Source organism: Amblyomma americanum, chromosome 9 (genome assembly GCF_052857255.1).
Source record: "Amblyomma americanum isolate KBUSLIRL-KWMA chromosome 9, ASM5285725v1, whole genome shotgun sequence".
In the NCBI taxonomy this organism is placed as follows: Eukaryota; Metazoa; Arthropoda; class Arachnida; order Ixodida; family Ixodidae; genus Amblyomma; species Amblyomma americanum.
In genome coordinates, this window is record NC_135505.1 from 69,240,896 (window position 1) to 69,257,585 (window position 16,690).

The 16,690-nt window shown below is 49.1% G+C and overlaps 1 pseudogene; it reads left to right on the plus strand.

The window, feature by feature from the left end:
* LOC144103407 (uncharacterized) overlaps positions 1-16,247 on the plus strand; it is a 171,790-nt pseudogene extending 155,543 nt beyond the window's left edge.
* The last annotated feature ends 443 nt before the right edge of the window (positions 16,248-16,690 follow it).

The window sequence follows — 16,690 nt, forward strand, 5'->3', positions numbered from 1 at the left end:
TGACTAAAATATTAATTTCAACGAGTTGCATGCCTGCTAGAGAAGGAGAAAACCTCCCTTTTGAACGCTGCAAACTCGATCCAGTTTACATCTATATACACACAAGAAGCGACAAAACTGCGTAATCACATTTCATCATCGGTAATGAAAAACAATACGTAGTGTAAGTTATATGCCTGTACTCTTACGAATTATTCCATGCTTGTTCTTTAGCCTCTCACATTGTTTGTTCAAAAAAGCAGTTCATTCTGGAAAAGGGCTGTTGATAGGGAAAAAATTCGAGAATAGAACAGGAATAAAATACTATATAGTAGATGCTGCAAGCAAGCACAAGAAACAAATTGATTTATCGCATTCAATGCGAATAAAAACCTGCGTAGCTGAGTTCGTTGACATAAAAAACCCCTCGCGAGCCGCAATTCCGCAATCATTCATCGTTCTATTTCATTGCGCTCTTTTGTGTAACCAACATGCTCAACGTTGGGTTTGTGATTAGGCATATTTTGTAATCGTTGGGAAGAAGAAGAAGAAGCGGTGTTGCCGAACGTTCTTTGTTTGAGCTCTTCCACTTTTCTGCAGTTTTTTGCTTTTGTGCGTGAACTGTGTCCTCGTCATCCTTCGGGATGGCAGGAGTACAACCCCTGCGTCCACCCGTGGTCGCCGTTGACAAGAATGCGGCTCTACCAGGTGGCAACTTTAGTGCTGATGTGGAGCTTCCAGATTCGTCTGATAAATCCGCGGTGACAGCGATGGATTCTGACAGCAGCAGCTTCACAACGCAGACGGCTAATCTGAACACCATTAACAGACAGCGGCTAACCCAGTTTTTCGATCGGACTGTTCCGGGACAAGTCTGTGAAGTCAGAATTAATGCATGGAAGAATGTCCTGACAGTAGATGTTACATCTCAGGCATCAGTAGACAAGCTGAAAGAAATTAGCGTCCTCGGTGCCATGGCGGTCCGCTCCTGCGTTGCTTACGGGAAGCGGACAACCACTGGAGTTATCACTGATGTTGACCAGGAGATAGCTGACAAGGACCTCTGGTCGCTGATTAAATCTACGGCCCGGATTGTTGACATTCATCTTTTCGGGCGCTCCAAGTGTGTCAAACTACATTTTGAAACTGACGCTCTGCCATCCCACGTCAAGGTGGGCTATGTGAGGCATCCTGTCCGCCTGTATGTTCCCAAACTTGTTCAGTGCCACAAGTGCAACAAAATAGGTCATGTGAGTGCTGTTTGCACGAATGAGGTATCCTGCCGTCGATGCGGCGGGATGCACCAGAATGACACCTGCACGACGGAGACTATAAAGTGCGCCAACTGGTCGGGTGCCCATGAAGCCACAGCTAAGGACTGCCCTAAGCTGCAAAACGAAAGACTCATCCTGAAAAAGATGGTGAAGGACAATTCGACCCACCAAGAAGCGGTGGCGCGTATTCGTCGCCGCAAACATCGTTCCCGGCGGCGTCGTCCGGTTCCACACAATTCTAGTCCACCTCCACCACAGTCGCAGGAAGTATCAGCTCAGCCTGCACAGCAGCATGAACCTAACAACGATAACAAGACGCGGCCGTGTCCCATGTTACCGCAGTAGCTCAGCCTGATGCCTTTGTGTTACCTTCTTCCTCTGATTCTGAATGGCCTGCTCTACCATCCAAGGAGATCGCCATGGCAAGACCAATACCGGTTGCCACTCCAGCTGACAATTTTGGCAAGCCCGAAGGTCAGGATGTAAGCATTATGTTAAAAAAGCTTGTGTGTTCAATTCGTGTGCTGCTTTCAGGCATTAACACGCCAACAGCAAAGATTGTTGTGCAGTTTTTGGATGCACTTGAGCCGCTCTTAGCGGCGTGGCAGTAATTCATTATGGCACAACCAAAACCCACCTCATCTGTGCCAATGCATGTGCGCCGTAGTGTAGTGGTGCAATGGAATGCCCGAGGCCTACGAGGTCGTCTGAGTGACTTCCGGCAACGCGTCCACAAGTACCGCTTCTCTGTGCTGGTTATATGTGAGCCCAACATGCCGTCGCTTTCCGCCTTTCTGGATACGTGCTGCTGTGGTCTCGCACAGAAGACGAAACTAGCAAAGTTTTAGTTTGCATACGCCAAGACATTGCGCAAGTCCGCCAAGTTCTACAGCCACACAACACAAACCATTATATCTGTTTGACAGTCACGCTAAAAGGACGGGTCTTTTCGGTAATCGGTGCCTACATTCCACCTAGAGATGCCATTGATACTTCGTACCTATATTCAGCCATCCAGAGTTGTCCAGCTGCTCATATCATAGTGGGCGATTTTAATGCTCATCAACCTCAGTGGGGCGGTGCTGTTATGAATAACTGAGGCAGGAACCTGTTTGACTTTATGCACTCCCAGAACTTCATTAATATCAACGATGGTTCACCTACGTTTCTGCGTGGCAAGTCGTACAGCAGCTGCTTGGATCTGGCGTTTGTTTCAGCAAGTCTCCAGTTTTACGTCAGCTGGTGCAGTGACGTGGAAACACATGGGAGTGATCACATTCCAACGTATGTTTGCGTCAAGTGGTACGCACCTACTACTCCGTCTCGCGTGCGATATACAGACTGGCCTGCCTTTAGGTCGTCCGTGGAGATTTCCTGTGTGGACCTCTCAACACCATCTAAAATAGAAGGCCTGATTACGTCCTCTCTCAGTGACACCACGCGGTATATATGTGCGCCTACGCCAGGGTCTACTATTGACCTGGAATTTGAAAGACTACGCGCAGACCGTCGGCGCGCCGAAAGGAAATACAGAAGAACCAAATCCACGTATGATCTTGCCCTTTGTCGCCGGGGGGGGGGGGGGGGGGGTAAAGACAGATAGGGGGGAACACAGTTGTAAGCACGTGCGTAGAAAACTCGAATATGGCACAACAAGAACAGATGATTCCGCAGATACTATGCCATATCTAAAAACTGACATTCTTTTTTATACATCACGATCGACGGGGTGCTAGAAGCACATTGATAGAAGCGCACAGAATATGTGAGAGTGGGAGTGCATGTATTAGCACCCGGTCGATCGTTATGTATAAAAAAGAATGTCAGTTTTTAGATATGGCATAGTATCTGCGGAATCACCTGTTCTTGTTGTGCCATATTCGAGTTTTCTACGCACGTGCTTTCAACTGTGTTCCCCCTTATCTGTCATTACCTCCCCCCCCCCCCCCCCCTGTGGTTGATATATACGCGGCGGTTTTTGAAGACAGTAAAGTGTTGCAAGTTAGCGCCTGTCCTGTCGGTTTCCTCCTTCTTTGTGTCGTGTTGTTGCGCTTTTATTCTTGTTAGTCCATCTGCACCTGGTCCTGACGGGATTTCGTACGCGTCCCTTTCTCACCTTGGCATGGAAGGCCGAACTGTGCTGCTCAGTTACTACAATGATACATCGGCTTCCGGAATCGTTCCATAACACTGGAAGATCAGCCGCCTGGTTGCACTTTTGAAGCCTGGCAAACCTCCTTATGAGCTTACCTCATACCGGCCAGTTGCACTAGCAAGTTATGGAGCGAATGGTGCTGGCGCGGCTCGAATGGTTTTAGAGCAGAATGCTCTCTATCCGGATATGATGACCGGGTTCCGGAGGGAACGTTCTTCGATTGACAGCGTAATCTACCTCATATCGACAGTGGAACATGAAAAACGTAGTCGCCGACTCGTCGCTGCTGTCTTCTTGGACGTCAAGGGGGCCTACGATAATGTACTTCATGACGCCATCTTTGATGCCCTTGACGACATTGGCGTTGGCGGCCGGATGTATTCGTGGATTGGGAGCTACCTCAACGGCCGGTCTGTTTACATGTATACGCCTGATGGGGAGACTACCCGTCATCAGGATTGCCGTGGAGTTCCTCAGGGAGGAGTTCTTAGCCCAACCCTATTTAACGTAGCATTGATTGAACTGGTGAATGAACTTCCCACTAACATTCACATCAGTGCCTATGCTGATGATATCTGCATCTGGGCGTCGGGTTCGACACGTCCGCAAATGCGTGCGAGATTACAACGTGCCGTGTCATCTACTTCAAGGTACCTACGGCGTCAGGGTTTGCACTTGGCAGCTGAAAAATGTGCTACCCGGTAACCCTTCAAGGGGTTGCAATACCATACGTCTCCCACCACAGATTTTTGGGCATTATCATTGACCGCGATCTGTCATGGTCGAGGCATATAAACATGCTAAAGAAAAGACTCACTCTTTTTGCCATGTGCTTCGCTTTGTTGCAGGCATTAACTGGGGCCCAACGGAGCACTCCTTGCTTAGACTTTACTATAACCTCTTTATTGCCTACATTCGTTACAGCCTTCCTGTACTCTCTAACATGAGTATTTCCTGCTTGCGGACATTAGAGAGTGTCCAAGCACAGGCGCTCAAGATATGCCTCGGATTACCACGTTGTGACTCGAACAAAGGCACGATTGAGGAATCTCATGCGTGCCCAATATCGGTCTACCTGTCACACGAACCCCTTCGTGTATATTTACGTGCGCTTACACGGCACCGCTGTCACCCGCTGACGAAGATTTTTGATGAGCCACCGGACAGCAGTTTTGCACGCGCATTGCGCTTCCATCGCTTCGAATTGCCATCAGACTATGCCCTGCCGCATCATTCCTTGTAGCCCCCATGGGTAATGGCTCAGCCTTCAGTCTGTCTGCATGTCCCTGGCATAATCAAGAAGTCTGCGATGCCGGTTAGCGGACTGAAGCAACTCGCATTTGCCTACATCTTGTCAGAATACCACAAATGTGTGCACGTCTACACGGATGGATCTGCATCTCCAAATTTATCAACAGCAGGTTTCGCAACCCCTGCACAACAGACGACCCGCAGATTCATTTTGGGACACAAGTCTACTTCAACCGCTGCAGAGCTTGTGGGCCTTCGGGAATCAATTCGCCACATCTGCGGAGAACCGCCTCAGGAGTGGTGCATTTTCACCGACTGTAAACCTGCGCTACACATTTTAGGATGCTTCCTACGCCACACAGCCTACCAAGCTCTGGCTCTTGATATCACTAGTCTCGCATCATTTGCTCTATAGTGGACGGAACTTGTCTCCTTTCGGAATTGATGATAAGGGTGACGGCTAGGTACTGGGCCCTGCCAGACACCCGCCACATCCGCGTTAAACGGCTATATCCGACGATGACCTTTTCAGTTCCTCGAGGAATACCTCGCACTATTGCATGCGTTATCCGTAGACTACGTTTAAACGTGGCATTCACGCGCAAATACTTGCACTTAATAGAACAAGCGGACTCCCAGGAATGTACCACATGTGGCATGCTAGAGACTATAGAACATGTTTTAGTAGCGTGTCCAGCGTATGCACGTGAAAGACTCATGCTCGCATCTGCTCTGAAGCCTATGGACACATCGCTCCTCTCTGAGGATTTCATCGTCGGCGCTTGGCCAGATAGTTTTAGAACTGTAAAGGCAACGCGAGCGCTCACACGCTTTTTGAGCGACACGGACCTTGTCTCGCGTTTGTGATGTCAAAAAGTGTGCCGCTTTTTTTTTTAAAGTAGTTTTTCATCTGCCTCCTCCCATCATCATTGTCCCCCATTGTGACCTTCTTTTATCTCCTCTTCCCTTCCCACAGAGCAGAGTAGCAGGCCAGATATTTATTTTTCAGGCCAACCTCTCTGCCTTTATTATCAATAAACCCTCTCTCTCTTTGTAATCGCTGCCTTTATTGAGTAAAATAATTTCTGCACAGGTTTCCATCTTATTGGCTACAAAAGCCTTTTGGGGCATCTTAATCATAAAATTACGCATTCACTGTTGCCTAGCGGGCGCTTTCTTTTCGTGCAAGGTATTTTGTGCATATGAAATTTCTTTGAAGAAAATTATCCGCATGCATTTTTTTTTTCGAAGAAAATTCATTGCGATACACTTACAGGTGCATAATGAACGCAGCACTAAATTTTTAAAGTGAAAAAAAAAAACACGAAAATTTTCAATGTTTGGAGAAGTTCTAGCGAGAATGTGGGGCAAACAACAGCACTATAGTTATTTTACTGCGACCACAATTAATGCAACGCCAGGCATAAAACGCTCATTTCTAGAAAACCTGGAAGGAGGAGAGAACTTTATAAATCGTATTTTTTGGTTTGAAGCATACTGCGAACCCTTAAAAAACATTAATGTTTGTGCTGGCGCATGAACGCAAACATTTTATCTCTGATGTGGGATGATAATGAGCCTCCTGAGCAAATGCATTATTATGCAGCGGCGCTGGACAGAAGGAAGAAAGGATGGAAATAAATGTTGCATGGAGCAAATAAGCAGCTTGATAAGCCTCTAATCTCTCTTTCGCGTCATTGGCAGCTACTGGTTATTGGTCTGAGTCAAGCTTTATGGGCCAGCATTGATGAGGCTACTGAAATAAAATACAATCTCGAGTATATCAAATTAGGGTAGATTTTCCAGTAAATGAAACAAGATTATTCCTCAAAATGACCGCACACCACTCAATCTATTGAAATCAATCTTCATTCCTGCTCATGCTCATTTAATAACGTCGGGAATTCAACGTACTCGCAGCACGACAGATGTACCCAAACTGATAACATCACTGATAGCTACACCATCAATTGGGCGGCGCATTGTATTTATTCCGATCACCTACGCAGGTTACCTTAACGAAGGCCTAGCGTCATATGGATAGTGTCAAAAACCGTGCAGGTGTGAGAAGATAATTTTTTTTATATTCAGTTCCTGTAGATCCCGACATATACACCGCTGAGCTTGTGAAAAGAGATGCATGAATAAGGCATCCTTCGCATAAGCTCAGCAGAATAAATTCGCAAATCCAGTCGCCGGATGTTATGAGTAGCTTCAGAACAATCAGATGGTCGTTAACTTGAATGGAAGTAGCTGTGTTATTTATATTACCCAAAAATAGCATGACTAAAATCTCCATCCATATTAAGCGTCTGTGTGAGCAAGCCAGTCGACAGAAGGCTGCTTATTCGTATTTTGGTCGATGTGACTTAGTGAATGCCACTAAATGTACAAGATTCTTGTACAGAATTTAAAATATGGATTAGATATTCTAGTCCTCCCTGCCATACCTGTTCTCCCGCAAGGGCATCACTTTGCAGCATTACCTTGTTGCAGAGATGCAGAAAACGTAGAAATAGAGGTAATCTCAGCTTAACACTACATACAAATGAATTTGCAAGCTTTCTGAAACAAACGCTACTAGAAACCAATTTGTATTCTTAAAACTGAAGATAATGTATAGTCAAATGCGATAAAGTTGTTCATTTCTAAACGTACTGTCTACGTCCGCTTTTATAAATTTTGAGCACGGATCAATTTATATTTTTTCCGTTATATAACATGATAAACCAATGCAGTTAATTCCTCGGTATGGGCCAAAATAAGTTCAGTTATTCTGGATATCGCAGCGCGGCGACATCAGTGTTTTACATTTTGCTATACTACGAAACATGTTACGCGGAAAACACGAAAGCCGCTAAAGTCCGCTCCATGAAATAAAAATGTCACGTGTCTTCATGGTTGGCATACAGACGCCGTCCTCCTGTATGAGTCAAACAGCCTTGTCACGGCTATGTACCCTCAAAACAAAAATGGAGAGAAAACAATATTTTCCAATTAGCTCAAAAAACATTGCTTGCATAAAGGAAAGTGACTTTGGCGGTTGAATTCTGCACGTTTTCCCAATTTTTGCAGTCTGCCTTCTTTGTAGCTTTTTTAAATAAAACGCTGAAGGGCAATTTATATTTAGGCGTAAGGCCACTTTTATTTTACAAATGCCAATTTTAAAGAAACACTGAAGAAATGTTTTTTCGCGATCTCAGGCGGAGAAAATTGCGAGCCGTTTAGCAGCGTCGAAGGCACCTCAGCCTAAATGATTAGAATGAAATGTTTCTCCAGTCCTGGTATTATACGGATTTGTATATTATGAAATTAAAGAAATCCTTTGGACAAGCACTAGTGATTTCGGTCGTCTCACAGTACAAATACTCGCAGCGCTAAAAGGAAACTAAGGACCTCTCTTAATTGCTGTCGCTCTCTTTTTCTGGCAGCACTGTAAGTTACGCAAATAGAGATTCAATGCTGCCGCTTTCCTCCTAGGATGCTTCTTGTTTCGGCAGCCGGTAAGGAGCATGTAAAAAAGAGCATGACGAAAATCCCCTTCTATATTAAGCGTCTGTCGGAACAAGCCAGTCGTCAGAAGGCTGCTTTTTCTTGTTTTGGTCAATGGGATTATGCGAAAGCCACTACATTTACTAGATTATTCCACAAATCATAAAATATGCTTTTGATTGCCTGCGATTTCTGCTGCCTCCTTAATATATAAAATTGCACCTTTATTCTAGGTTATACATTGTGCAAGGTAGTATTGTAGTTTATTTTTGTTCAACCGGCTATTTTCGGAAGGATCTAGTCTGCAATAGTACTGCTTCCGGATTCACTTCTATTTCGATTCATCTAATTACCCTCAGGGCGGACGGTTGATACGCCGACATTTGAAAAGGTGACACTTAAGTGGACAGTTATGCTTGGCTGCAAGGGCATGACGAATTGGGGTAAATGAGTTGAGGCCCATATAAGTGGAATTGGTCGTTCTCTATTTAATCAATCCCGGTGAATTCTCATGCCTTTCCTGGCTAAGTCGTGCAGCGGTTAAGCAACGCGGCACTGCTCTGGGATGGTAGGTACTGCCACCGATGAGGCTTGTGCGGCCTATGTTGCTATTTGAGAGCAACAGATTAGCAATTTAAGTGTCACCTGCCAAGTTGGGCAGTTTGCTTCCAGCTTGGGGGCAGGTTGTGACGACGCAAGAGAGTCATGTGACATGCGTGGTCGACTTGCCACCTTGGTAGGCCCTCTAGGTTGCTTAACCAGGGATTTTTCAAGCATGCTCCTGTTACTGTCAACGACGCCATCGAGGGACGCCGATGCCAATGCCAGCTTTTCTGCGGCACGTGATCATTAAGGCTATGGCGTTAAATGATAGAAATATGTTGAAGTGAATGAACGGGACACGAGAAGGAACGGCGGACAACACGAACGATGCGTATTGAGCTGTACAGGCGCGGACAGAAGTAAACGGAGCGCGCCACACAAGAAATAACTGCTTGTCTGCGCCGCCTAGCCAAACCACACGTAAGCTCAAAATCGCGACGCGCATATGCAGGCCCCCTACCGCCGCAACTCTCTCATTGCTCTGCTTGCCTCGCATTCGGCCGGCGTCTATGTCTTGCTGATGATGATTATGGTCGGATGGTGGCGCCCTTAGTAGAGAGCGGGCATTTCGGAGCGCACAGACCGCTGCCTTGATGCCACAAATTCCGCGGGGGCGACGCTTTCATTATGCCGTTTCATCTGAGACAGCTGTAGGCGCGTTTCCATTGCAAATAGCGTGCGTCTTTCGAACTTTACTTGCCTCTGGGATTCATTTCCGTCTCGCTATAGGCCAAATAAACTCAAAACACTCGATCCACCACCGCAGTTTCAGGTTATTTTAATACAGTTACCGTTAATTTTCGGCTTGCTTCTGCGAGGAACCGAGGGAGCGGCAAAGCGTGCGCTCTGTGTGTCTGTCCTGCACCACTTTTCTCCTACATTGGAACCTCGCCTAGAAGGTCAGCTTAAAATGAGACGAAACCGCCGCTCTTGGCGCTTTTTTCAACGACATCCAGCGTCTCAAGGATAGCGACTGCTTCCAAATGTGCTGGATGCAGCTGTTGAGTTTCCACGCCTATATTGCCAAACAGACCAATGTATATATGTAACCGGTAGCAGTGAAGTAATACAGCTCGCACAGAAGAGTTTGGATTGCCTCCCGGGTTCTGTCGTGGCTCCTACTCTGATTAGTGAGCGCAGACGGGTACTTATCAATGCCGAATTTCGCACACGGGGCACGCAACAGTGGCGCATTGCTGCCGCGGCATTCACGTGGGTGAGACAGCGGGTGCTTGTAGTCATCCTAAGATCCGAAGATGCATTCAAAGTGATTACTATGAGCTCTGCTCCACACACGATAGCGCGATACGCAGCGCACTGTCTAGGTGGCGATAAGAGCAGGATCCAGTATAGGGACAGTTTGCTTCGGGGGAGACAGGCAGGGTGCATGCACTTGTGCTGCGTCGACGCCTGGCAGGGACAAGACGAATCATCAGGGATAAGTGTAGAAAACTAACCCAAAACGGCGGCAGTACGCGTAGTGTTTCGGGCGCGTTTGCTTGCGAGCGAGACGCAGAAGACTCCCAGCGGCAGCAAAAGTTCGAAACACGCGGCTTATTTGCGCCGCAAACGCGCCTCCAGCTGTCTCGCGCGAAGCGGCTTTAAAGTAGAGCCGTCCCCGCGCAATTAGTCTTAAGACAGCGGTCTGTGTGTTCCTAAAGGTTCGCTAGCTACACAGAGTGCGACCATCCAAACATGATCATCATCAGCACAATATAGACGCCGGCCGAATGCGAGTCAAGCGGAGCATTGAGAGGGTCGCGCCGGAAGAGGGCCTGCACATGCGCGTGGCGATTTCGAGCTTTCGTCTGGTTCGGCTAGGCGGCGCTGACACGCAGTTCATTCTTGTGCGGTGCGCTCCGTTTACTTCTGTCCGCGCCTGTGCGTCAGATATTTCGCACGGCAGGACGCCAACGTAAGCAACGTCATTACTGAAGGAGCATGGCGGCCCAGCTTCGTAAAACTATTGAGACGGCGGATTCAAAGTAAAAATGAGACCTCCACTTCCGCACTCTCCTGCGATCAGTCGGTCACCGTGTGTGATGTCACCAAATATTGAAAAGTTTGATCTTGGATTAGAGAAGTATATTTTAATTGAAAGGCGCATGTCAAAAATGTGACAAGTTAAGGATAGGCTGATAAGGCATAATATTATTACGAGGTTAGTACAGCAGCAGGAACGATAGGCCGCACACTGAAGACACACCAGAAAGCAGGTCACTCAAGCACTAGCGGCAGCGTCCTCGTTTTCGTCGACAGCCCAGCGACACAACAACGTCGTCTTCGGTGAGACTGTGTACCCTAACACTCCACACCCCCCCTCCGCCCCGCGGGAGAAGGCACACACCCGGGGAGGCCTAGGGTGCGGGTGCGAGTGGTATGGTTTAAGACGGGAGATGCGCACAAGCTGTGTGGAGGAGGCCACGGAAGGAGAGTGGGGGTGCAGAGGCGTGAGTTCATAAGTCACATCGCTCACTTGCCTCAATACGCGGTAAGGAGCGACGTAATCAGGCAGGAGCTTCTCACACAGTCCCACACGACGTGCAGGGAGCCATAGGACCAGGGAGCCGGGAGAGTAATGGACGTCACGATGATGAAGGTCGTAACGACGATTTTGAGCGGTCTGAGAAGCGTGGAGACGATCCCTAGAGATTTGGCTGGCGGCGTCAGCACGGGCAATGGCGTCACAAGCATAACTGCCTGCGGAAGGGTCAGAAGGCAGTAAGCTCTCAAAGGGTAGCAACGTGTTGCGGCCAAAAAGCGGGTTGAAGGGGGAGTATCCGGTGGAGTCATGGCGTGAGGAATTGTATATGTAGGCGAACGTCACGAAGGGTAAACTGACGTCCCAGTCACGATGGTGGTCGGAGACATATATGGACAGCATGTCTGTCAGAGTGCGGTGAAGTCGCTCAGTAACGCCGTTAGTTTGGGGATGGTAGGCCGTGGAGAACTTGTGACGGGAGGAGCAGGAGCGGAGAAGGTCGGGGACCAGTTAAGATACAAAACGGGGCCTCGAGCTGTAAGCAGATGACGAGGAGCGCCATGAAGCAAGAGGACGTCATGGTGGAGAAAGTCGGCGACCTCGGAGGCACAGCTGGTCGGGATAGCGCGCGTGATAGCGTACCGGGTAGTGTAATGAGTCGCAACGGCAATCCACTTGTTCCCTGAAGTTGATGTGGGAAAACGCCCGAGCAGATCGAGACCAACAAGGAAAAATGGCTCAGTCGGAATGTCGATGGGCTGAAACGGGCCACTAGGCGGGAGCGGGGGCGTTTTCCGGCGCTGACATTGATCGCAGGCAGCAAGGTAACCGCGGACAGAGCGGGAAAGGCAAGGCCAGAAGAACCGCCGGCGCACGTTGTCTTACGCGCGGTACTCGCCGAGGTGCCCTGTAGTAGGAGCGTCATGAAGCTGGGCAAGGACTGCAAGGCAGAGATGCGTCAGGACGACTAGAAAGAGGTCGGCGCCATCAGGGTGCATATTGAAAAGGTACAGAATATGGTGATGCAGCACGAAGAAGCTCAGATCAGGATCAGAAGTGCCGCTTCAGAGGCGGTTAATTATAGGGCGCAGAGATGGGGCACGGCACTGCTCGTCGTCGATGTGTAAAAAGTCCTAGATGGACAAAACACAATCGTCGGTATCATGGTTGTGGGTATCAGGAGGATCGACAGGATGGCGGGACAAACAGTCAGCGTCTTGGTGCAACTGGCCGGACTTGTTAACAGCAGTAGATGTGTATTTCTGCAAGCGCAAGGCAAAGCGACCCTGTCGGACTGTGGGGTCTTTAAGAGCGGAGAGCGAACGCAAGGCATGGTGGTCCGTAAGGACGCAGAAGGGCCGCCCAAACAAATAAGGGCGGAATTTTGTTAACGCCAAAACAAGTGCAAGGCACTCCCGCTCAATGATGGAATAGTTACGTTCAGAGTGAGATAGCAGGCAGCTGTCGTAAGCAATGACACGATAGTAGTCGTGCTGGCGCTGCGCAAGGATGGCCCCAATACCATGGCCGCTGGCATCGGTGCGAAGTTCTGTAGGCGCAGAAGAGTGGAAATGGGCCAGCACAGGTGGAGCAGTGAGGGTCGCAACAAGTGCGGTGAAGGCACTAGCTTGGTCAAGGCCCCAGGAGAAAGGCATATCTTTCTTCAGGAGGGAGGTCAGGGGACGGCCCGATCGGCGATGTTCGGGATAAACCGGCGGAAATAGGAGCAGAGCCCCAGGCTGCGCACATCGCTCGAGGAAGGGGGATGGGGAAATCGCGGACGGCACGAACTTTTGTCAGGGTCGAGCTTGACACCAGAACCATCGACCAAGCGGCCGAGGACCTTGATTTGGCGCTGGTCGAATCTGCACTTGGAGTTGAGTTGCAGGCCGGCGCGGCGGAAGACGGAAAGGATATTAGAAAGACGATGTAGGCGGCTTTCGAAAGTGGGGGAGAAAATGACAACGTCATTCAGGTAGCACAAGCACGTCGTCTATTTGAATTCAAGGAGGAGCGAGTCCATCATAAGCTCAAAGGTGGCAGGAGCGTTGCAGAGGCCGAAAGGCATGACTTTGAATTGGTAGAGGCCATCGGGGGTGACAAAGGTTGTCGTCTCACGATCCCGTTCGTCGACAGCAATTTGCCAGTAGCCTGAACGAAGATCAATAGCAGAAAAATAGTTGGCATCGTGTAGGCAATCGAGGGCGTTATCAATTCTCAGAAGGGGATAGACGTCTTTCTTTGTTATTTGATTAAGATGGCGATAGTCGACACAGAAACGCCAACTGCCATCTTTCATTTTGACTAACACCAACAGGGTACGCCCACGGACTGCTAGAAGGCTCAATAAAGTTGTTAGCCAGCATTTTGTCCGCCTCCGTCTGGATGATATGGCGCTCAGGAAGGGAGACACGATAGGGCCTTCTTTGTATGGGGCTGGCATCGCCAGTATTTATGTGATGGATCACGACGGTATTTTGGCCGAGAGGACAATTCCCAAAATTGAAGGCGTCACTGTAGGAAACTAACAGGGTGGTGAGCGCGCTGGCGTGGTCAGGTGGCAAATCCGCAGCGATCATTGCAGAAAGAAGGTCCGGACGTGAAGCTACTGAGTGGAGATTAGGGAGACCAGTCTGAGGCTCAGCTGGGAGAGCAGAAACTGTGCATTCGGCCAAAGGAAATAGTTCAGCGAGTGCGATTCCACAGGGTAAAACTTGAGTAGAGAGGCTGAAGTTGAGAATCGGAAGGTAGGTGCGGTTACCGATGACGGTCAGGACGGTGTGTGGAAGGATGACATTTCGCTGAAGGACAACGTCCTTGATTGGCACCTTGACGTAGGCACCATCACGAACGTGGGGAACCGGGGACATTGAAACATAGACTGCATAATCGCGCGGCAGGCGAGTAAACTCAGCGGCACGTAAGCGGGGCGGCTTCGAATCGGCGCTTTCAGAGCAGAGCGGCAGGTCCAAACGAAGCAGGCCAGTGGAGCAATCAATTAGCTCCGCGAGGGTTATTAAAAGGTCAATGCCGAGGATCACATTGTGGGGGCAGCGGTCGAGCACAGTGAACAAGACGGCTGTAATACGTCCGGCAATGCAAACACGCGCAGTGCACATTCCAACGACGGCAGCAGTACCGCCTTTGGCGAGTCGAACGGCTGAGGAAACGGCGGGTGTCACAACCTTCTCAAACGACGGCGAAAGGAAGAGCCCAAGACAGGAATTTGAGCGCCAGAGTCAATCAGAGCCTAAACTGGTTCACTGTCCACAAAGATATCTAGAATTCTGGGGCGAGGATTGGGGTCAGGAGATGATTTTCGGGCCGGGTCTTCAATGCAGCGTCACCTCCGGGAGCTGCATTGGTTTGTTTTCCGAATGAGAGCCAGGTAAGGGCGGATTGGAGCGGCGTTGAAGTTGGGGCGAACGAAAGCGACGAACCTGAGGTGTAGGCGAGCGGCTGTGCCTGCGCTGGGTCGGAGTGTCGTTGGTGTGTGAGAATTAAGGAAGGGGAGACATCTGGCGCGGTCCGTAGTCAGCACGACGATCGTGATCAGAACGAGGTCCGTAGTCCATACGACGATCATAATTAGAGTTAGAGTGAGGCGGGGAAAAACAACGGCTGCGGCAGTAACGGGAAATGTGGCCGACACGCGAGCATGTGAAGCAGATAGGCCGGTCGTCTGAGGTTCTCCAGTCCACGGGATTCCGGTAGCGATAACGCGGCGGGATGGGCGGAGTCGGTGAAGCAGCAGCAAATTCAGAAATATTCAGAGCAACAGTGGTTAGGGCGCTCGACTACTGATCCGGAGTTCCCGGGTTCGAACCCGACCGCGGCGGCTGCGTTTTTATGAAATAAAAACGCTGAGGCACCCGTGTGCTGTGCGATGTCAGTGCACGTTAAAGATCCCCAGGTGGTCAAATTTATTCCGGAGCCCTCCACTACGGCACCTCCTTCTTTCTTTCTTCTTTCACTCCCTCCCTTATCCCTTCCCTAACAGCGCGGTTCAGGTATCCAACGATATATGAGATAGATACTGCACCATTTCCATTCCCCAAAAAACCAATTATTATTCAGAGAAACAGTACATATATTCAGAGCTTGTGATAGCGTAGAAGGCAAAAATTACTGAAGAGAATAAAGCCAGTAGCAAAAATTGGAAACGATTCCACAAGCAAAAGAGGCATATAAGTTTGTGACTAATAAAATGGTACTTTCGAGGTTTACCGAATTGGTTTGTGTGGAAAACGAATACAGATTAGCGGTTAACAATAAATCTCAGCGGAGTTGAGCGTTTCGCACATAAGTGAGTTTCGTAGAATTGTCAATACAACACTCCTAGAGCGCTTCCCGCCACCACTGTCACTTGTAGGGCTTCTGAAGAAATTGTAAAATATATAATTCATATAAATTCAATATATTCGCTAGCCACAAAAACCAAGGATCTAAACCCTACCAAGTCAGTGAGAATAGTCTGGCTGGGCATGAAATGAGAGCCAGGAATCTTAGGAAAGGTTGCCGGTGCTGGTGCTAGTAAAACAACGTAGAGACTAAAGTGGAAGGATGTACAAAACTTTCGCGGTTAACTTTTCAAAGTTCGCGCTCCATTCTTGTCTCTGAATTTGATATGATAGAAAAATTTCATGCGTCCGCACCCCCCGCGACAGACGCATTCTTATCAGCTGCAGGGCGTCAGGTGCCACCTTAGCCGGTGGCTCTTGCTACCTCTAAAGCACAAAGAAATGCCAGCTGCGACCTCCGCCGTGCCACAGTTGAATTGAAGCATAGTGGACAGAATAAAAACCCCCTCTTTTCCTAGGAGAGTGAGAGGAAGGTGGCTGCCACCTTCCGGCAGCTCCTCCACCTTCGGGCCGAGGAAGGCGGTGCTCTTCACCCGACTGTGCCCGCTTGGACATCCTCGCTGCTCAGCGTGGAGATGGCGCGTACCCTGTCACCCGCCAATATTGAGACACGGAAAAGCCAGCTGAGTCCTGCGACCTGCCATGGTTAACACGTGGCAAAGCAGGAACAGTTAAATACCCCTCTCCACTGGTGCGGTATGTCTAGTCCCGCATGGCAGCTCACAAAGAGGTTCTTTTGGTATCGAATTGCAACGCCAATGGTCTTTAAGTGTTGTGCAAATTTTTTATCGCTCTGCGCCTGCGTGCCCTCATGGTGGGTGCAGCTACTCGCGGGTTCGTAGGGTGAAAATCTTGGAGGAGGCAGTGGGTGTAAATGCAGAATTGAGTTAAGAGGGGGTGTTGGACTTTTCTCATGAGCGTCTGGGTGGGTGAGGTTTTTTTCGTGTTGTAGGTTGCGGAGAACCTGTTTTCCCCCTCCATTTCGACGCGGCCCATCTTCATCGTCGGGCGTCACGACAGCACCGATTGTGCGAGGAGGGAAGTCTCCCTCTTGAGGGAAGCGGAAATAGCGACTAGGGCGGCACCTCGAAGG